Source organism: Macaca nemestrina, chromosome 14 (genome assembly GCF_043159975.1).
Source record: "Macaca nemestrina isolate mMacNem1 chromosome 14, mMacNem.hap1, whole genome shotgun sequence".
NCBI classification, from domain to species: Eukaryota; Metazoa; Chordata; class Mammalia; order Primates; family Cercopithecidae; genus Macaca; species Macaca nemestrina.
This window is the reverse complement of record NC_092138.1, coordinates 21,503,167-21,526,316: the sequence shown is the minus strand read 5'-3', so window position 1 is coordinate 21,526,316 and position 23,150 is coordinate 21,503,167. Positions and strand designations below refer to the sequence as shown.

General features: G+C 44.3%; 1 protein-coding gene across 4 annotated transcripts in view; it reads left to right on the top strand.

The window, feature by feature from the left end:
- Window positions 1-12,853: 12,853 nt before the first annotated feature.
- The window catches only part of LOC105498703 (glucosaminyl (N-acetyl) transferase 1), a 45,872-nt gene continuing 35,575 nt past the window's right edge, over window positions 12,854-23,150 (top strand). For 2 of the 4 annotated variants that reach the window (XM_011770964.3, XM_011770960.3), the window contains exons 1-2: window positions 12,854-12,959; window positions 13,724-13,841. The gene's annotated coding sequence lies outside the window, so the exon portion shown is untranslated. The remainder of the gene's footprint in view (window positions 12,960-13,723; window positions 13,842-23,150) is intronic. The other 2 variants (XM_011770958.2, XM_011770963.3) reach the window with 2 other exon arrangements.

The window sequence follows — 23,150 nt, the reverse complement described above, 5'->3', positions numbered from 1 at the left end:
TAGTACGCCCTGACCCTGTCATCTTCCTTTGCTGTGCTGGATTCCTGAAACTGTGAAAATGCCTCACAACTTCTATGCACTCTCACCCTCAAAAGAGTGCATTTAGTGGCATGTCTGCGCCAGCCGTCTTTGTCCAGATGGCTTCCAGATAGGAATCACTGAGTCCAGGAATACTTTCAGAAGCCTGGAGAGCCTCTGCTCTTTGGAAGCTTATCATCACTGCAAACTCAGAGAGTCCAGATCCTGCGCAACACATGCTGTCTGCTTTCTGTTTACCCCTCTAGTCTTTACTAACAGATACTTTAAAAATATATATATATATATATACATATATATATACACACACCCACATATATATATACACACACACACAAACAGCCAGGCATGGTGGCTCGTGCATGTAATCTGAGCACTCTGGGAATCCAAGGCAGGTGGATTACTTAAGACCAGGAGTTTGAGACCAGCCTGGGCAACATGGTGAAACCCTATCTCTACCAAAAGTACAAAAATTAGCCAGGTGTGGTGGCACGTGCCTGTAGTCCCAGGTACTCGGGAGGCTGAGGTGAGAGGATGGCTTGAGCCCAGAAGACTGAGGCTACAGAGAGCTGTGATCATGCCGCTGCACTCCAGCCTGGGTTGCAGAGTACGACCCCATCTCAAAACAACAGCAGCAAAAACAATCTTATTGAGGCATGGTTTAATAAAATATAGCTGTTTAGGTGTATAGTTCAATGAGTTCTGACCAACCTATTCACCCAGGCAATACCACAATCAAGATAAAGAATATTTCTATGACCCCAAAAAGTAAGCAGCCTCCTCTCCCCACACTCAGCCCCAGCAACAACTGCTCTCCTTTCTGTCACTATAGATTAGATTTGCCTCTTCCAGAATTTCAAATATATAAACATGAATCGAATGGTCTGTACTCTTTCGTGTTTGGCATGTTTATCTCCACATAAGCTCTGGAGATTCATCCATGTTGAAGTGTGAATGAATTTTGTTTTCCGAAATGTTATTCCATTGTATGAATATGATATGCTGCAATTTGTTGATCCGTTCAGACAGGTACTTCTTTTAACTTGTTTTTGCTGGTAAACACCCTGATGGGCATCTGCTCACTGTACATGTTATTTTCTTTTGGACAGAAATGCTAAATTTACTATTATTTGTTCATTTATTTGATGTTTTTCCAAAATGGAAACATCTTTCTGAAACAATGGGAAAAGGATCAGAATATGCTACCCCAGGCCGGGCATGGTGGCAGGGCCTGTAATCCCAGCACTTTGGGAGACTGAAGTGGGAAGATCACTTGAGGCCAGGCATTTGAGACCAGCCTGGGCAATAAAGCAAGACCCTGTCTCTACCAAAAACAAAATAAAATAAATTAGCGGGGCAGGGTAGTGTGTACCTGTCATCCTAGCTACTTGGTTCAAGACCACAGTAAGGTGTGATCACACTACTACACTCCAGCCTGGGCAACAACAAACAAGACCCTGTCTCACTAGAAAACAACAACAACAAAAAGCAAATAAAATGATAAAAGTAAAAGTAAAAAAGAATATGCCACCTCAAAACATGACATATTGGCATAAGGATTATTTTGAGCTAAAGGCAAATGAGAAACAGCAGACACAAGCAAAACTCTTTGCTCTCTCTCTTTCTACCTACAGACAGAGCCTAATTTCCCTTTGCAAAGGTGATGCCCTCTCCCATACGAGGATAAGGTGAACAATTCATCTGCATAACACACCTCACTAAACAAGCCTTAATTACCATACCTTTCCCAGTTACCTTCCCACAATTTATCCCCACCAGAGAAGGCCAGCCTCTCCCCATTTCCTTGTCTAGTAGCTTCCCACACTTTATCGCCCTGTGTTAAAATGGTGTATAAGCTCCTGGGTCTAAGCACCTCTTTGGGGTTTTCACTTTTTTTCTGTGAAGCTTACATATGCAAACAAAATAAACCTTTCCTTTTTTGTTTGTTTTGTTTTGTTTTTGAGATAGAGTCTCTGTCGCCCAGGCTGGAGCGCAATGGTACGATCTCGGCTCACTGCAACCTCTGCCTCCTGGGCTCAAGTGATTCTTGTGCCTCAGCCTCCCAAGTAGCTGGAATTACAGGCGCACACCACCATGCCCAGCTAAATTTTTGTATTTTTTGTAGAGACAAGTTATCTCCATTTTGGCCAGGCTGGTCTCAAACTCCTGACCTCAAGTGATCCGCCGGCCTCAGCCTCCCAAAGTGCTGGGATTACAGGCGTAAGCCACCACACCCAGCCAAAAGAAACCTTTTCTGCTGTTAATCTGCCTTTTGTCAGTTTAATTCACAGGCCCTGGCTACTGAACCTAACATGCTAGAGGAAAGATGCTTTTTTCCTCTCTGACAAATGATAGTTGTAAAAGCATGTATATATGTACATTTTTCTTTTCTTTCTTTCTTTCCTTTTTTTTTTTTTTTTTTTTTGAGACAGTTTTGCTCTGTCACCCAGGCTGGAATGCAGTGGCGTAATCTTGGCTTACTGCAACCTCCACCTCCCGTGTTGAAGCGATTCTCCTGCCTCAGCCTCCCGAGTAGCTGGGCTTACAGACTCAGGCCACCACACCAGGCTAATTTTTGTATTTTTAGTAGAGATGGGGTTTCACCACATTGGCCAGGCTGGTCTCCAACTCCTGACCTCAAGGGATCCGCCCACCTTGGCCTCCCAAAGTGTTGAGATTACAGGGGTGAGCCACTGTACCTGGCCTATTTTTCTGTATTTAAACATTTAAGAAGTAGAATGCAAACATTCCTGGTAAGGACTGCATATCCATTATTTATTCATATCTTTCACCATTGGAGATAATACATGTATTGATTTTGCTTGCTTTTTTTTTTAACAAATTCTATGACAATATAGTGTAATATCCCTCATCATTTTTTACAGCTTCATGACAGTCGCAAAACATAATAATTTCTCTATCAATGAACGCTGTTTTAAAAATTTTTTAATGAAAATTAGCATTGTCTATAGCAAACTTTCCAGGTTATAAACTCTAACCTTGTCCAATTGTCTTTGAGATATTCACCACTTTTTTTTTTTTTTTTTTTTGAGACAAGAGTTTTGCTCTTGTTGCCCAGACTGGAGTTCAATGGCGTGATTTCGGCTCACCACAACCTCTGCCTCCTGGGTTCAAGCGTTTCTCCTGCCTCAGCCTCCTGAGTAGCTAGGATTACAGCCATGTGCCACCACACCCGGCTAATTTTTTGTATTTTTAGTACAGACAGAGTTTCTCCATGTTGGTCAGGCTGGTCTCAAACTCCTGACCTCAGGTGATCCACCCACCTCAGCCTCCCAAAGTGCTGGGATTACAGGTGTGAGCCACCACGCCCAGCCCTATTCGCCACTTTTTATAAATTATATGTAACTGATAGTGTGTAAATTCTGTCCTGTCTGGCAATAATTTAACTGGTTCCCACCATCCCCACCCTATGAAAATACCAGTTTTGTTTCCACTTGCAATTCATCTTAACATTCCTTTACTCCAGATAAATCTGTGCTTTTTGACTTTTCCTTTGAAATGGTTATAACATATGCCTGATTCCCTCCTATCATATGCGTAAATTCCTTAACAGATGTGCACTTTTATATTGGTATGAGTCACGACCTTATCTTTTTCTGAAAAGTATTTTTTAACAACCCTCACATTGTTTCCAGTGTTTCGATTCTGAAATCTTTGTGTGTTTGTAAAATTTCCTACATAGGATAAATTCCTAGATGAATAGTTGTTAATAAGTATTCATGTTGTCCAAATGCCTTCTAGAAAGTTTGTAGAGATCTCTACGACAGAGGGCAGCATAGCAATCTGTATTCCTACACCTTCATCTATATTGTGTTTATCAATCTTTTTCAGCTTTGCCAATCTGACACGTAAAAAGTGGTTTGTAGTTTTAATTTGCATTTCTTCAATTCCTATTGAAATTGAGCATCTTTTCATGTGGATTTCTTCTTTAGTGAAGTATCTTTCCATGCCCTTTGCCTGTTTTTCACCTGGTGCATATTTTTATGTAAAAACCCTTTATTTGAAAAATTAATTTTTGCTTACATGCTATTGCATATGTTTTCTAGTTTGTTTTACTTTTAACTTTGCTTATGATATATTTTGTTATACATACATTTAACACTTTAATGTATTAAGTTAACTATATCAAACTATTTTGTGTGATTTTAGCTTTGTTGCCATTCTGAGAAATGCTGCCTGCTCTTAAAAGACATCAACCTGTTTCTTTTTAAAAACATTGAAGAACTTACATGTATGGGTTTTAGAAACATATTTCAGGCTTTACTCTACCTGGAATTTGCATACTCAGGAGCCACACTTTATTTTTTCCTGGACGGTATATTTATGATTGAATTTACTTTCTTCATCTTCATGCTTTGGAAGTCGTACCTTACTCTTTTATGTCTTCCTCATGTTCCTTTCAATGTAATTTGATTAAATTTCTAAAACAATTCAAAACTAATTTTGTAGCATTTGTCAAAATAAACAAATCTGGATTTAGGCAAGGGGAGACTATTCAAAAGGATTATTGAAAGAAGAGGATGGGTGGCTATCACAAAAGGATGAGGAGAGCTCTTTAGCCAGTGCTATTTTTCAGGAAAACAAGTCTCTGGCAAAGATCAGCACTGTTGACCTTCCTTTTGTTGATGATAAATGAATATTATTCACCACTGAGCAATTCAGATGCAATCCTAAGCCTCCTGCATGGGGTGAGTCAGGGACTAAGAAACAATCTCCTGGGGACTCTGGTTGGTGTCGTTCTGACAAAACCAGCTGAAGCATCTGTTGAGAGGTGGTGGCAAAGATCAATTGCTTAAGGGTCAGGTATCTTAAAATGAGGAATGTCTACCATTATGAAATATTAATATTAGAAATATTATTATTTATTAGATATTAGAAATATTAATGAAAAGGTTTAATATTAAAGGCCCAAGAAATACTAATCTTGGCATCTACAAGCCAAGGAGAGAGGCCTCAGAAGAAACCCAACCCTGCTGACACTCAGTTTTGGACTTTCAGCCTCCAGAATTGTGAGAAAACAAAATTCTGTTGTTTGAAGTACCAGTCCATGGTACTTTCTTATGACATACTAGCAAAGTTAATATACCTACTGAGAAAACTATTAGCTATCTGTCATACACCAGCATATTGTAGCAGACTAGTCAAGCTTAAGGTTATATATCTTGTGACTTTTTTTTTTTTTTTTTTTTGAGGCGGAGTCTCGCTCTGTCGCCCAGGCTGGAGTGCAGTGACGCGATCTCGGCTCACTGCAAGCTCCGCCTCCCGGGTTCCCGCCATTCTCCTGCCTCAGCCTCCCGAGTAGCTGGGACTACAGGCGCCGCCACCACGCCCGGCTAATTTTTTTTGTATTTTTAGTGGAGACGGGGTTTCATTGTGTTAGCCAGGATGGTCTCGATCTCCTGACCTCGTGATCCACCCGTCTCGGCCTCCCAAAGTGCTGGGATTACAGGCTTGAGCCACCGCGCCCGGCCATATCTTGTGACTTTTTAATAGCCATATACTCCTTATAGTACAACTTTTATTTTCTTTTCCTTCTTTTTTTATTTTTATTTTTGTTGTTGTTGTTGTTGTTTTGAGATGGAGTCTCACTCTGTCACCCAGGCTGGAATGCAATGATGTGATCTTGGCTCACTGCAACCTCTGCCTCCTGGGTTCAAGTGATTCTCCTGCCTCAGCCTCCTGAGTAACTGGGATTACAGGCCCCTGCCACCACACCCAGCTAATTTTTGTATTTTTAGTAGAGATGGGGTTTCACCATGTTGGTCAGGCTGGTCTCAAACTCCTGACCTCAGGTGATCCACCCACCTTGGCCTCCCAAAGTGCTGGGATTACAGGCGTGAGCCACCATGCCTGGCCAGTACAACTTTTCAATGTGGCAAGAATGAACACATCATTAGCAGACCAAAATATATTTAGCCTCCCTGTACTAAAAAAATTTATGTAAGCTTTAAATTATGCTCCACTATTCTATCTTACTTAGAAATGATCTAGGTACTTATATTAGACCATTCTTGCATTGCTATAAAGAACTACCTGAGACTGGGTAATTTACAAAGAAAAGAGGTTTAATTGGTTCACAGTTCTGTACGCTGTACAGAAAGCATGGCTTGGGGAGGCCTCAGGAAACTCACAATCATGGCACAAGTTGAAGGGGAAGCAGGTACGTCTTATATGGCTGGAGCAGGGGGAGGAGAGGCAGGGAGGAGGTGCCACATACTTTTGAACAACCAGATCTCGTGAGAACTCTATCACAAGACAGCACCAGGGGGATGGTGCTAAAACATTAGAAACCACCTCCATGATTCAATTACACTCCATCAGGCCCCACCTCCAACACTGGGGACTACAATTTGATATGAGATTTGAGTAGGGACACCGATCGAAACCATATCACCCCTGAAGTGGGAAAGTCTCCCTACCCAGCTAGTTTCCCCTTCAGCCAGACCAGCTATACCCTACTTAATCCTCAATCTAAGGAGCTTTACCTCCCTGCCAGCCCACAGAACTATTTGAACAAGCCAATTACATCCTCCCATGGAACAAAAGGTTACCTCACTCTTGTGCTATTACTACAAAGCCTGCCTCACACAGCCCCTGCTGCTTCAGTCTACTTTCAAATGCAATTCCCGTGTAGCTCTGCCTGGCATGCAACAACCTCCTCATCCCTTAGGCTGTATGTAACTGAAAAAACTGTAGCCAATCTCATCTGTCCAGTATTGAGTACCATCTGTTCAGCCATCTCATACTATTTAGTGCAGAAGATCCCTCCTTCACCAATGGTGTGAAGAGAAGGTGGTCAGAACAGAAGGGAAGCCTAAATCTTGAGTGACCATGAGTTGAGGAGCTGGAGTGGGTAGGAAAAGGTCTGTAGGAATGGGTAGAGGGGTGAAGGAGGTAGACAGATTAAAGAATTCAAGGCAACAAAAGAGAAGGTTTAAAGTGGTAAAAACGGAGGGATGGGGATGATGGGAAGGGAACAGTCTTAGATGAGCTGGTTTAGGGAGATCTCATGTTTCCCAAAGAGGCCTTTGAGGTTCTAGGTTACCTTTAGTAAATTTTGCCATTTTTGAGGCTATTAAACTGACTTAGTGCCATAATGGCATATACTCAGTGGGGGAAGAGGAGGGCATCGGATAGAGTGAGAGTTACCCTGGCATTAGTGGATAGTTAGCCCAAAGAAAAAAATCTTTAAAGGAGCCAAGAAAAAGTCTCACTTGATTAATTCCCTCGAACAATCCCCAGGTCGAGGAGCTGAAAAAGCACAGAAGTCTCACAGGAGGGCCAAAGCATCTCTTTGCCTAAAACAATCAAAGTAACCTTTTACTGTTCTTCAACAGACAAGATGGCCAGAGCGCTAGTTCAAGACTTGAACGCACCCAAGAGTCCTCAAGTCCTGAACATGGCACCTTTACCTGGGTGGGGCTTGTGGAGGTCCCTAGGTGAGTTCCAGTCTTGAGCTGGATCACAGCAACGAGAACTGTCAAATAAAAACCCAATCCAGACCTAGGTAAGGAGAGACTTTGTTTAAAAGGAGTATTGCAACCTAAGAAGAGAATGTTGCAATAGGGGAGGGACAGCATTCTAATAGAATGCTTCAACCATAAGATCTGCAAGTTCTTGAAAGGTAAGGCGGAAAAGGGCTTTTCTTTTACTGGGACTAGTAAACAATGTTAAAAAGAACCAGTATTGGCTGGGTGCGGTGGCTTATGCCTGTAATCCCAGTACTCTGAGAGGTTGAGGTGGGCAGATCACCTGAGGTAAGGAAATCGAGACCAGCCTGACCAACATGGTGAAAACTCGTCTCTACTAAAAGTACAAAATTAGCTGGGCATGGTGGCGCATGCCTGTAATCCCAGCTACTTGGGAGGCTGAGGCAGAAGAATCGCTTGAACCTGGGAGGCAGAGGTTGCAGTGAGCCGAGATTGTGCCATTGCACTCCAGCCTGGGCAACAAGAGCAAAGCTCCGTCTCAAAAAAGAAAAAAAAAAAAAAAAAGGAAGAAGAACCAGTATCAGGGAGTGGGATGAGCAGGTGGCCTGATCAGGCAATTGATCAGGACATAGTTTCTTTGTGGTCAGCTGGGAAAGGGCTTCTTGGGAGGGGATGTGATATGGTTTGGCTGTGCTCCCACCCAAACCCCACCCAAATCTCATCTTGAACTGTAATCCCCATAATCCCCAAGTGGCAAGGGAGGGGCTTGGTGGAGGTGATTGGATCGTGGGGGCAGTTTCCCTCATGTTTTTTTTTGTGATAGTGAGTTCTCAGGAGATCTGATGGTCTTATAAGGCTGTTTTCCCTGCTCTTGCTTGCTCTCTCTCGCCTGCCACCATGTAAGAGGTGCCTCTTCCCCTTCTGTCATGATTATAAGTTTCCTGAGACCCCCCAGCCATGCAAAACTGTGAGTCAATTAAACCTCTTTTCTTTATTTTTTTCTTTTCTTTGTTAGACAGAGTCTCACTCTGTCACCAGGCTGGAGTGCAGTGGCATGATTTCAGCTCACTGCAACCTCCTTCTCCTGGGTTCAAGCGACTCTCCTACCTCAGCCTCCTGAGTAGCTGAGATTACAGGCATGCACCATCACGCCCGGCTAATTTTTGTATTTTTAGTAGAGACAGCGTTTCACCATGTTGGTCATGCTGGTCTCGAACTCCTAACCTCGTGATCTGCCCGCCTCAGCCTACCAAAGTGCTGAGATTACAGGTGTGAGCCACCGCACCCAGCCTTTAAACCTCCTTTCTTTATAAATTAACCAGTCTCAGAAATGTCTTTATAGCAGTGTGAAAGCAGACTAATACAGGATGTTAAGGGGCTTATTCCCAATTCCAATGCTGGTTTAGGCTAAGACTAGATTAAAGGGCAAAGACCTGGTGGAAGGAGAAAAGCCTGACTGAAGTTTGATCAAGTAAGGTATTTGCCCAGATTGATCAGTAGGGGCAAATGGTTCAGCTAACCATTTATAAGATGAGAATGGAAATTTGGAGGGCATGTCTATGGCCTTGTCGTAGGTGTGAAAGGATGTTATCCACGATGCGATGCTTACCTAAGTCATCTGGGGAAAGGTGGTTCTATGTAGTTAGTGGTTTCTCAGAAAATAAAAGGGGGAGAAGATCTTCACTGTTCTCCAGTAACACAAAGTATAGGTCAAGCAACACCATCCCCTTATTTTTTTTTTAATGTATTCTTATTTATTTATTTATTTTTGAGATGGAGCCTTGCTCTGTTGCCCAAGCTGGAGTGCAGTGGCATGATCTTGGCTCACTGCAACCTCCACCTCCCAGATTCAACTGATTCTCGTCCCTCAACCTGCCCAGTAGCTAGGATTACAGGTGTGCGCCACCGCACTCAGCTAATTTTTATATTTTTAGTAGATGGGGTTTCCCCATGTTGGCCAGGCTGGTCTGGAACTCCTTATCTCAAGAGATCTGCCTGCCTTGGCCTCCCAAACCGCTGGGATTACAGGCATGAGCCACCATGCCCGGCCTCTGTCCCATTATTTGATTGGACTTGTAACTATAGTTTTATTATGACATTTTGAGAATATATTGCTATTGTATTCATCATTACTATGACAGCTGTGTTTATCAAACACTTTCCCACATCTATAATATGAGGAGAGTTGGATATTTGTGATCATGAGTTTGCTCCTTGTGCCGGTTATTGAAGTATGTCTTAGAGCGGAAACTCAAGCTTCTATCCTCTGCCCTGTGAGCCAGGGCTGAGACTCAGCAAATCACATTTCCTATAAGGTTTTCCTTATAAGGGGTGCTTGAGGAGAGGGACTTGCTACTTTATAGCTGCTTACTGTTCCTGTCCGTGTTACCAAACAATGGCTCTTCCCCCTGGCTGCAGCAGCAGGTGGTTCCAGTTTCTTAGATTTGTTTGTTTGTTTGTTTTAATCCACCCGGTCCCATCCAGCCTCAATGTTTACCTTCAGAGATAAGAGCACCAGCTAGGTACTACCCCCTCCTTTGAGGTCTGACTCCCAGCCAACCAGGGGTCCTCTCCCGGCTCTTAGGTTCCAGCAACCCCAACACTTCCCCTCTACCCAGCTCTGTGCATGGCAGCTGCTTCCTGCAGTTACTCTCTCTCTCTGTTACTGCAATGTTTTTGCCTTGCCAGTCTTCATGACCTTAAATTCTCTGTAAAAATAATTGCTGTGATTTCTATTTTCTGACTGGGCCCTGACTGATACACCCCTAAGCATTCCAGAAATACCTTCTAAACTACTTGTATAGATTTATGGGTGTATGTTATTGCAGGAATTAAAAATAAGTGGACTGGGCAAGGTGGCTCACACCTGTAATCCCAGCACTTTGGGAGACTGAGGTGCGTGGATTGCTTGAGCCTGGGAGTTCAAAACCAGCCTGGGCAACATGGCGAAACCCCATCTCTACAAAAAATACCAAAAAATTAGCTGGGCATGGTGGCACACATCTGTAGTCCCAGCTACTTGGGAGGCTGAGGTGGGAGAATTACCTGAGCAGGGGTAAGTTGAGGCTGCACTGAGCTGTGATTGCACCACTGTGCTCCAGCCTGAGTAACAGAGTGAGACCCTGTCATGCACACACACACACGAAATGGATTATACTTATGGTATACAGGCAGTATCCAACTGACAAACAAGATATATTCTAAAAGTTAATTCATAAATCTATTGCTTGGCCACCCCCCCTGGCTAATTTATCTATTTTTATTTTGTAGAGGTGAGGTCTGGCTATGCTGCCCAGGCTGATCTCAAACTCCCAGGCTCAAGGCTCAAGGGATACTCACACCTTGGCTTCCTAAAATGTTGGAATTACAAGCGTGAGCCATTGCAAACAGCCGGCTATACTTTAATTAATTAATTTATTTATTTTTGAGATGGAGCCTTGCTTTGTTGCCCAGGCCAGACTGTAGTGGCACGATCTTGGCTCACTGCAACCTCCACCTCCCGGGTTCAAGCAATTCTCATGCCTCAGCCTTCCGAGTCGCTGGGATTACAGGCACATGCCACCACGGCTGGCTAATTTTTGTATTTTTAGTAGAGACGGGGTTTTGGTATGTTGGCCAGGCGGGTCTCGAACTCCTGACCTCAGGTGATCTGCCCACCTTGGCCTCCTAAAGTGCTGGAATTACAGGCATGAGCCACTGCACCTGGCCCCAGCTATACTTTAAACTTATGTTTAGCAATTAATATGTCAGTATTTTAACTTACAAACGACTCAGACATTTAATGAATATCTATTACTTAATTTAATATGTTCGAGATTTCAAGTTACCAAAAAAGATTTTTAAAATTGTTTTTAAGTAGACAAATTTTATAAAACATCATTTTTTTAAGTTTATTTATAAACTTTTATTCCATTTACATTTACCTAATTCAGTTGCTCTTAACAATTATGCTTGAATTGCCCGTGAAAAATTTCATGAGACATTAAACAAAGCTAGCCATTGAAGGAGTTCAGGAGTTTTCCCCAAAATCATTTCCTCTCCCCTAAATTGTCCCTCCCCAATGAAGAGGGTACACAAGCTCCTAAAATTTCAGTTTTTGTTGGGGGAGGCAGAGTGAATATTAATTTTTCTTTCCTGTGCTACCCCCTACAAGAAATCTGCATACTTTTTCTCTTGTTAATCTACCTGCTGTCAATTTATTTCATAGACTTAGTTATCCAACCCTCAGAGAGTAGAGGGGAAGTCTTTCTTCCCCTACATCATCATCTTATGTTAATTTTTGTTGACAAATTAGGCAGGTGTCAAACATATCACAGTGTAATGGCCTCCAAGTTAGAATTTTTTCTTTCTTTTTTTTTTTTTTGAGACGGAGTTTTGCTCTGTCGCCCTGGCTGGAGTGCAGTGGCACAATCTCGGCTCACTGCAAGCTCCGCCTCCCGGGTTCACGCCATTCTCCTGCCTCAGCCTCCTGAGTAGCTGGGACTACAGGCGCCCGCCGCCACGCCCGGCTAATTTTTTGTATCTTTAGTAGAGACGGGGTTTCACCGTGTTAGCCAGGATGGTCTCCATCTCCTGACCTCGTGATCCGCCCGCCTCGGCCTCCCAAAGTGCTGAGATTACAGGCGTGAGCCACCGCGCCCGGCCAGAATTTTGTTTTATAACAACATGGAAACAAATAAGACCTCGTTCTGCTTTCTAGGAGCTAAAAATCCAACGAAAGAAGACACAGATACAGTATTCCTCTTGTTGCAAAGAGAACTGTGGCAACTTTCATAACTGACTCAAAGCTCTGTGCTATAAGGGCGGGGAAGGTTTTATCCTACTTTCCACAGCACGGTGGATTGTTCCAGTTTAATTTGATCTTAATTTTTATGTGGAAATACACATGAATGTAATGAGTTCTTAAACGCTAAATTTAGGAAGCCAGGTTCATTAGGGGAAAGAAAAGAAACACCTACATGGTTATCTCTAAACTTTACATATCAAGAAGCTTGGGATTTAATTATATTGTTTTCCTAGAACATATTTTCATATTTAAAATCAGAAAAGGCAGCATTTCTCGAGTTTCCTGCTTTCGAGGAAGGGAGGCATAAAATATTTAAAAAGACGCCGCTCACACACATAGCTCTACGAATCAGAGCACAGTGAGGAAGAGGAGCGAGGAAGCACTGGGACCGCAGCGCTCCTCCAAGACCACGTCAGTGCCCAGAGGGCGCCCTCACCTCGAGGCGGGCACCGCGAGTCCACAGCAAGTCTCCAGCCCCGCGCCCGCGCAGGTGGGCGAGGCGGGGACGTGATGGGCGGGGCCTAGAAAGGCGGGGCCTTTGGGGGCGGCCCCGGGGCGGGCCCCGCCGGTGCGAGGGCTGCCGGCGCAGCTCCGGAGCGTCTAAAGCGCGGCGCGGGGCAGGATCTTGCTGGACCAGGAGCGGCAGCGCATCCTCCTGCGACTCCGGGGCCAGGCGCCCACTCCAGGTAACCGACTCCCCATCGTGTTCCCCTGCTCGGCCGTCCAGCGGTGGGGGAGGGCAGAGAAGGATGGGTGGGAGGGAGCCGGCTCTCAGCCAGTACCCCTTGGCCCCGGGCGGGCTGGGCTCTGCCGCTCAGGAAGAAGCAGAATCCGGGTGCGCCCGGTACCGGGATGGAGCGGCGCGTCCTCCTTCCACCCTCATTTTCCGTCCGCTCAGTGGGGCTGGGACGCCGATGCCCCGTGTCCCCCGAAAGTCACTTTCTAGCCTCTTGACCCTGGTCAGTGTGGCTTAGACGTCGGAGGGATTGGCTGCGGGCGTGGATAGGCAGGGGACGAAAAGACTCGCTGCCATCCCTTGGGTGCCAGGGGCTTAACTTCATTTAACTTCATTGAATCCTAACCCCAGCCCGGCTAAGAGGCACTTTCACCCCTACTTTACTGATAAAGAGGCCAACGCTAGGATAATAAATGACACGCCCTAGAGCAAACTGTTACTAATAGAAAAAGAGACGTTAGTTTAGGGGCTCCGAAGCCTCTCTCCTTTCCTGCTCCCTCGCTTGCTTTCTTCTCGCGGCAGTCTAGGAAACTCGCGCGCAGTGTCTATTACGAAAACAAGTGATTCGTCTTAAACGCATTTTACCCCCTCCTAGGTTTCTCTTTCCTCTTCTTTTAAAGTATCTCAGGCAGATTCCTACAAGTTTTGGTTATTAGGTTATTAGGTTTTTGAAATGCAAGAAGCCCTTGCTCACTGCCTCTTTTCTCCTGGCAGCGCTTTCTGCGCAGCACAGGCACCCTCGCCTGTCACGCCTCCCTCTCCTCTTCCCGTCTCCCAGCGTGGATGAGGGCGCTTGCAGATCCCGGCTGGGGCACTGGCCGCCTAGGCCGAGGTAGGTTCTGTAGGCACCTGGCATGCTGTAGATGCATATAAACGTTGCCCTGTACACCCTTTGCCTTGTTACTTCTTTCTGCAGAAAAGAGAGTCGTTTTTTTACACATAATGGGGCAAGAGGCCAATTGGGAGGATATATGGTGTTCAAAGAAAGCCATGGTGCCTTGAGATGAGAATGCGGCCACAGCTTTTTGTGGGCTGAATTTGATGGGTGGGAGGTGAGAGACGTGGTCTGGAAGTTGTCTCTTCGTCTGGCATTCTGCCCCCCTTCAGAGCTGTTCTGAAAGGCCGGTTTGTTTTATAGAGGGGAGGAGGAGGGGTTAATAGTTTTTAAAGATCAGTGTAAATTACCTGCTAGGAGCTTAGGCAATTCCAGGCAGGCCCCCCTGCTGGAGGCTTTGGTAACAGATTTCAGTTCTGGCAGGGAGGAAAACTCAGACTGTGTAGATACCTGCTTTTTCTTAAAGGAATTTTTTTCAGGCCTTTAAAATGGTACTATCGGGAAACTGATTTCTTAGAAATGACAAACTCCTTTAGTTTTGAATACAATATGCCAAACTGTGAATTTACTTTAAAAAAGTGTTTTATTGGCCGAGAGGTTGATATTTTTTCCATTTCATGACGAGGGTTTGACGGTCACTGCCACCTCCTCTGTCCGTCCTTCAGCTTGGCCCTGTAAAGGACCTCCTTAGCCTTGGCCCCAAGTTTGTACTAGATTCTGTCCTTCATTAATTATAGTTCATTCTTGATTAATGATAGCAATGCTTCCACTCACTTTTTAAGGAGTTACTCCTTTTCCATTTGTGATCGAATTGCTTAACAGTAAGAAAAACGTTTTTCCCTAAAACTGGGATCACAAAATCCACTTTATCCATGTGGACTAAACAGGCAATGCACGAGAGTGCTTGAGTGGGCCCAGGTGACTGCAGAGGAACCTGCTAAATCTGGGTGGATAGTGACCATTTCCACCTAGTATCCATGCAGGAATTCCCATGAAGACATGCAGTGTAGGCAGCTCTTCCTTTTTTTTTTTTTTTTTTTTTTTCCCATGAATAGCTGAGAACTTTTACTTAAAAATAAAAAAATGTAAAGCCTGATTTTAAATATTGGCTCGTATTTTTTCCTTTTTAAAACACAGAGAGGGCCAGGCGCAGTGGCTCACACCTGTAATCCCAGCACTTTGGAAGGCTGAGGAGGGTGGATCACGAGGTCAGGAGTTCAAGACCAGCCTGGCCAAGATGGTGAAACCGTGTCTCTACTAAAAATTCCAAAATTAGCTGGGTATGGTGGCTGGGCGCCTGTAATCCCAGCTACTCAGGAGGCTGAAACAGAGAATTGTTTGAACCCGGGAGGTGGAGGTTGCAGTGAACCAAGATTGCGCCACTGCACTCCAGCCTGGGTGACAGAGTGAGACTCTGTCTCAAAAGGAAAACAAACAAAAAAAAACAACAACAAAAACAACAGACCACACACAAAGAGGCTGGGCATGGTGGCTCATACCTGTAATCCCAGCATTTTGGGAAGTCAAGGCAGGTGGATCACTTGAGGTCAGGAGTTCGAGACCAGCCTGACCAACATGGCAAAACCCCATCTCTACAAAAACAAAAATCAGCCAGGTGTGATGGTGGGCACCTGTAATCCCAGCTACTCAGGAGGCTGAGGCAGGATAATCGCTTGAACCCGGGAGGTGGAGGTTGGGATGAGCAGGGATTGTGCCACTACACTCAAGCCTGGACGACAGAGTGAAACTCCATCTTAAAACAAAAAACTCACGAAGAATAAAATCAAACTTGTTTCATGCATCATCTGTTTGCAAAGCTCTGCCTTAAAAACTGCTAATGTACACGGTGATTATATTCACTGAGGAATGGAAAATTCTGAACTGTGATGTAGATATTATATATTTTTCATGAAATGAAAGTGATAGAAAACAGAAATTACTACTGGAAATGATCGATGGTCAAATTCTGTTTTCTATGAAGTGTGTGGTATTTCAGCTATACTGTATATATATATATATATATATATATATATATATTTTTTTTTTAATAGAGCCAACCAAGGACTCTTGTCACTATTTTTATTTATTCTAATGAGAAATGTATTCATGGTTCCAGGTCAGTATGTCAAATGTCTAACTCCCTGTCTTAAAAAGGGAGTTCCCAAATGACTGTTCATATAACCAGATGTGTTTCTTGTGGAGACTGTCTGTATTCTTGGCTTTGTCACTGGATTTGTGGCTTAGTGCTGTCACGTTTCTTATCTGAGGCAAATGCCATGTATTAGTTTAAACCAGCCTTTCTCAGTTGTGACACTTTTGACATTTTTGGCCAGATAAGTTTTGTTGTGGGGGCTGTCCTGTGCATCGCAGATGTTTAGCAGTGTCTCTGGCCTCTACCTATCAAATAAATGCCAGTGCACCCTCCCTGCAGTTAAACGACCCCAAATGTCTCCAGACATAGGCAAATGTTCCCTGGAGAACAAAGTCATTTTTGGTTGAGGAACAAAATGAACCTGTATTTAAGATGGTCTAAACGTTTCTGAGATGGTCTAAACATTTATAAGCTTAACAATTAACTTCAGACTCTTCATGACTAGAGAAGCTATTTGTAGATTTAAACGTCTGACGTTTTTGAAACGTCTTTATCATAAAGATAACTAAATCAGTGTTCTTTGTGAATGGCCAATGTGTCCTGCCGGTTTCTTTTCTTTTTTTTTTTCTTTTTCCTACTCTGAGAAGCATGCCTTGCCAGTTTCCATCTCCAAAGAAATTTCAAGTGTTCAGTGCATTTGTTAAATTTAATAAAGTTTTAAAAGTTGGAAATGAATAAGGAATTCTACGGTAGTTTTACGTAGAATTTAGTTTTCAGAAAAATTAACCTCTTTTTAGCTAACAGCAATAAAACGAAGACTGCTGTGTATCTCTGTATTCTAAAAAATCTTAACTTTCTCAAAGGGAGCGCTACATAATGTATGGTATAACTTATATCAGAAGAAAACATGTCCTAGAAATGTAACCCTCTTTATTAGGACTTACATGTGTTCAGGGAGGTTAAAAACAGCCTTGATTATAGAGGATGCCTCCTTAGCTGGGGATTAGCTATCCACTGGTCCCTTCCAGAAATCAAACTAATTTGTAAAACTCAGGACTGGCTACAAAATTTGGGGGCCCCTTGTTAAAAAAATTAAGAATTTGAACATGGTGACCACAGAGCATTAAACCAAGCACAGGGTCCAGTGTGACTGCATTGGTTGCTCCCCACCCCCCCCCACCCCCCCCCCCCCCCCCCCCCCGGTGAGCTGGCCCTGGTGAAACTCTTTATTTATAGCTTACAGTAGGGTTGTGATCACAAATGCAAATCTAAACCGTGAAATGTTACTGCTGCCACTAGGCACCTGGAGTTTCTGCTTCCTTGATTGTTCTTCTGTTTCCAATGAGGAGTCTGTGTGTATTTGGTCATCAATGCAATAATGTTACTAAGAAATCCTCCTGTGATTGATTTTTCCTTTGCTAAAGAGGTAGCCAAATTTTTGTTCATTAGAGTCATGGGTACTGGAGCAACCTATTTATTCAGGCATTCATTGAACAACTATTTACTGAGCATCTGTTAGATGCCCGGCATTGCTCGCTCCTGGGCCACAGCTGTGAACGAGATGGAGGGTCCCTGCCTTTATGAACTTATGAGCTTATGAGACAAACACATAGTCACACCGGCTCAGGCTATCACAATCCTAAGGGGTACTTAGGAAAGCACAGGGCGTTAGGGGAGCATGTGACCCTGAGACCTAACCTGGTTTAAGGGAGAGAGACTGTTCCGGGAAGGCCTGCTTAAAAAATGATATTTAAAATAAGGCCTGGGAGCAGGCATGGTGGCTCATACCTGTGATCCCAGCACTTTGGGAAGCTGAGATGGGAGAATCGCGTGAGGCCAGGAGTTCGAGACCAGCCAGGTCAACATAGCGAGACTCCCATCTCTTTTTTTTTTTTTTTTTTTTTTGTGAAAAATAAAATTTTTTTAAAAAAGCTGAAAGATTAGTAGGAGTTAGTGAAGTACATTAGGGGATAAACTTACAGGCTGAAAGAGTTGAGATCAAGAGGAAAATATGTCTGGGGATGAGGCCTCTTGGGTCATTCTTAGGATTTTGGACTTTAATGTCAGCATAGTGGAAACCCACTTTTTGTTTGTTTGTTTCAGACAGGGTCTCACTCTGTTGCCCAGGTTGGAATGCCGTGGCACGATCTTGGCTCACTGCAGCCTCTGCCTCCCAGGCTTAGGTGATCCTCCCACCTCAGCCTCCTGAGTAGCTGAGACTACAGGCACACTACTGACTACTGGCCACTAAAGGGTTTTTGATTTGAGGCTGTTCTTTTCTGTTGAAGACAGTGTCTCACTTTGTTGTCCAGGTTGGAGTGCAGTGGCTATTCACAGCTGTGATCATAGCACGCTTCAGTTGAACTCCTAGGCTCAAGTGATCCTCCCACTTCAGCCTCTCAAGTAGTTGAGACTACAGGCATGGGCTACCATATCTGACTAGAAGTAGTTTTATTTTAGACCCAGCAAGCCCCGATTCCTTTATGTTTTCTCTAGATTCTACTACAAATATTGAATATACTTCTTTAGTTCATCTCTCTCACATTTTCTCAAAGGCAGGTACTAGGCCAGGTAGCACTTCCTACATTCTTCCTAGAAATGTTCTTAGGCAGATCCCTGATATGATGAAATATCCTCTCAAATTTCCATGTTAGAGCAGGCAGTAGAGTTGCCCACATTCCTCCAGTTCATTTTCTCCAATTTCCAATGAGATTTTTTTTTGTTGTTTTTGAGACAGTCTTGCTATGTTGCTTGGACTGGAGTGCGGTAGCTATCATAGCATACTGCTGTTAAACTCCTGGGCTCAAGTGATCCTCCTGCCTCAGCCTCCCTCGTAGCTGCAACTACAGGCAAGCACTGCTGTGCCTGACTCTGATTTGAGGTTTTTTTTTTTTGGTTTTTTTTAAGACGGAGTCTTGCACTGTCACCCAGACTGGAGTGCAGTGGCGCAATCTCGGCTCACGGCAACCTCTGCCCCAAGTAGCTGGAATTAAAGATGCGCGTCACCACACCCAGATAATTTTTGTATTTTTAGTAGAGACGGGGTTTCAGCATATTGGCCAGGCTGGTCTTGAACTCCTGACCTCAAGAGATCCTATCGCCTCAGCCTTCCAAAGTCCTGGGATTACAGGTGTGAGCCACCGTGCCTGGCCTAATTTGAGTTTGTAAAATGATTGCTGTTTGCTATGTAGAGAATAGTTTAGAGAGGTAGGTCCTGCTGGCATGTATGGTGTCTTTGTGCAAACGCAAGAAAGGCTTCTATTCTGTGTGGACCAGTTAGAAAAAATGCAGCACTGTGTCCCAGCTGGGCCAGGTCAAAAGGCTTTAGCCCCCTGAGCCAGACTTGTGCAGGCACAGCCTGTGTGATCATGTGGCCACCCTGGGGAAGAGGAGGGTGGATGTGAACAAACAGTGCTTTTGCAATCACCCAGGGATGGTGTAGCAGCACTGGATAAAGCTTAATGACAGGGAGGGATTGAGATGGAGTGAGATTGGGTTTGTAGTGAAAATCAGCAAGAAGGCGGTGATTATTTGGAGATGGTTGATGGAGAGGGAGGTAACAAGGTTGATTCAGAAGTTTCTGGCATAAACAACTGAGTAGGATGGGATGGTGGAACCATTATGATGATTGAGAACACAGGAGGAGGAGCGGGTTGGCACGAGGTGTGGGAGGGAAGATAATGCCTTTTTGGATGTGTGCTTTGTTTGTGAGACATCCAAGTAAAGACAAGGAGTAGACAGTTGCTACTCCTGAAAGAGATCTGGGGTGGAGATACGTGTTTGGGAGCTGTTGCATATAAGTAATTACTGCATAAAAAGCACTCATCCAAAGAGGGTGTAGAATGAGAAGAGAAAAGGGCTGGACCCATAGAGCCCATAGAGTTTGATCACTGTATTTGGTAGAAGAAGAGAGGCCTGTTGTTAAGGGTACTGAGAAGTGTGATATTCATGCGGGGCAGGGAGGAAATGAAGGGTCTGTGATGTTTTTGTTTTGTTTTGTTTCAGATTGAGATGGGAGAAATTTAAACATGCTCTAATGCTACTGGGATTTTGTTTGTTTGTTTTGTTTTTGGCAGGATCTCTTTCTGTTGCCCAGGCTGGAGTGCAGTGGCACAATCTTAGCTCACTGCAACCTCCACCCCCTGGGGCTCATGCTATCCTCCCATCTCAGCCTTCAAGTAGCACCAAGGGTGCACAGCACTATGGCTGGCTAATTTTTGTATTTTTTTTCTAGAGATGGGTCTCACCGTCTGTGTTGTCCAGGCTGGTCTCAAATTCCTGAGCTAAAGCAATCTGCCCACCTTGGCTTCCCGAAGTGTGGGATTATAGGCATGATCCACTGTGTCTGGCCACTACTGGGAATTTTCTGGTAGAGAGGAAGAGCCTAAAGATGCAGGAGGGTGAAATAAATGATAGGACCAGTTTTCAGAGAAGGTGAGAACACAGTGCAGAAATTGTTCTCTGATGGAAGGAGGGAGGGAGAGGATGGATAAAGATGCTTTAGATTTTGGGACCAGGATCGTGAGGACTTTTTTCTGAAGGAAGTGGCAAAACTATTGGCTGAGTTTGGGGTGTGTCTGTGTGTGCAGTCAGATATTTCTTCAACCAGCATTTAGTAAGCATTCTCTAGTGCCAAGCTTTGTGTTTGGCTCCCTGGAAAGTATCATGAATGATGATTGCCTTGAAGCTTGGCCCTGTCTGTTCACCTGAAATAGCCTTGCACCGCTTTTTCTGCAAATTGCTTCCTACCTTTGACCTTACACGCTTGATAACTAAAGGCAGTAAATGCTCAGTTGATCTTTTTTTTTTTTTTTTTTTTTTTGAGATGGAGTCTTGCTCTGTCACCCAGGCCGGAGTGCACTGGTGTGATCTCTGCTCACTGCAAGCTCTGCCTCCCAGGTTCACGTCATTCTCCTGCCTCAGCCTCCTGAGTAGCTGGGACTATAGGTGCCCGCCACCACGCCCGGCTAATTTTTTGTATTTTTAGTAGAGACAGGGTTTCACCGTGTTAGCCAGGATGGTCTCGATCTCCTGACCTCATTATCCGCCCGCCTTGGCCTCCCAAAGTGCTGGGATTACAGGCGTGAGCCACCGCCTCAGCTGATCTTCTGATGGGCATCAAAGCCACTAGGGGTGACGGTCCTGGAGGGGAGGGACCTTTTCAACCCCCTTCCACACCATGCAGGTTCATGTCCCACGTCATGGTTCTCAGTGTTGGCTATACACTAGGAACACCTGTGGAGCTTTTAAAACAATCTGACACCCAGGTCAAACTCTATACCAATTCCATCAAATATCTGGTAGGGGGACTCAGTTATTGGTCCTTTTTGAAAGCTCCCTTGCGGTTCCAGTGTACAAACCAGATTGAGAGCTACTTGCCTGTTGAGTGGCCCTGAGTCCAGTTAAAGCCACTCTGCTGTGTTGAGCTCCAGTCCCTGCTGCCTGGAGTTTACAGCATTTGTCAGTTGTGTGGGACAGAAAATAAGGCTAAGACCAATTGTGCAGGACAGAAAACAAGGTTGAGATCATATTGGTATCCAGAGCAGGAAGCGAATGACAGTCCTTTGGGGGTGTTGAAAGGAAGTGTAAGAACTTCTATTTACAATTTTATAAGCATTTAAGGTCAGGAGTGCCAGTGGGCCCTCTTTCAGTTGCCCAGGCTGGAGTGCAGTGGCACAATCTCAGCTCACTGCAACCTCCGCTTCTCAGGTTCAAGCGATTGTCCTGTCTCAGCCTCCTGAGTAGCTGGGATTACAGGCGCGTGCCACTGTGCCTGGCTAATTTTTGTGTTTTTAGTAGAGACAGGGTTTCACCATGTTGACCAGGCTGGTCTCGAACTCCTCACCTCAGGTGATCCACCTGCCTGGGCCTCCCAAAGTGCTGGGATTATAGGTGTGAGCCACCGCGTGCGGATCCTCCTTCAGTCCTGTGTCCTGTATGGTGAATGTGGTTCCTTAATCTAAGGTGGATAGGAGACAGGGATTCCTTGCCTAGCTGGAGCCCTGCTCACCTGGCTATCAAGCATACTGCGAGATGTTGCAAGTTAGGAGCTACAGGGTGTCATCGAGTTGTTTAACTTTAGAAACACAAAGCCTTTAAATTAGAGCATCTCTCAACCTAGACTTGTCCCTGAGCCGGTGATAGGTATACTGAGATACTGCATTTCTCTCAGCCCTCTCCCTTCAGCCAAGACAGCTGAAACTGAAGTTCAGTGGTTGCCTTTTGGTATATATGTCATGGCATGAGAAAGAATCATTGCTTTAGTCTGTAGAAGCTTTGTCATCCTTTGCCATGCCCTGGGGAGGGAGCAGGGCCATCCTTTGCACCCATCAGAGCATTCCTAGTTCTCTTGTTGCCAGATGTGTAAGAGTGGTTGAGCTTACAGGTGTCTGCATCTCTCTTTAGCAGAAAGATGGGGTTTCAAATGTGTTGCCTCTTTCCAACTTTGCTATACCTATCAGTAGTCAGATATTTTGGGGAGAAGGGAAAAATCCAAGGTAAACGTGAGGGTCTTACAGTGAATTACTTTTCAAAATAAATTTCTGCTACCGAGAGGCATTTGGGAAGTGGCTGTGTGGAGATGTTTTCATTGTAATGTGAACATATTGCCAAAAAATATTGTACATTTGTGAGTTACCAAAGCTCTCAAAGGAAAAAAAAATTAAAAACTGGGAAATAGAATTGTGTAACTACTTTAAGTGAAAAGTATCAATGAGTTTTTAATCCATTTGTTAATTTTATAGGGCACCTGCAGACTATTTTTATTAGTCTTTACAATTGATTGAAACCCACTGGGTGAATTTCACCAAAAACCTATGTGATTGGTGGACGGAGGAAACTAAGTGTCAAGATTTAGGTAGCAGAACCAGGAATGCACTACTGTAATTGAAGTAATAGGTTTTATTGCATCTTCCAAGTTTTTGTATTATGATACATGTAATTTATTAGTACAGTAGTGAGAGACAGGTCTAGCTGGATTTCCTAGGCCCACTAAGAATCCCTAAGCCTAGCTGGGAAGGTGACCGCATCCATCTTTAAACACGGGGCTTGCGACTTAGCTCACACCCGACCAATCAGGTAGGAAAGAAAACTTACTAAAATGCTAATTAGGCAAAAACAGGAGGTAAAGAAGTAGCCAGTCATCTATCTCCTGAGAGCATAGCAGGAGGGACAATGATCGGGATATAAACCCAGGCATTTGAGCCGGCTACCCT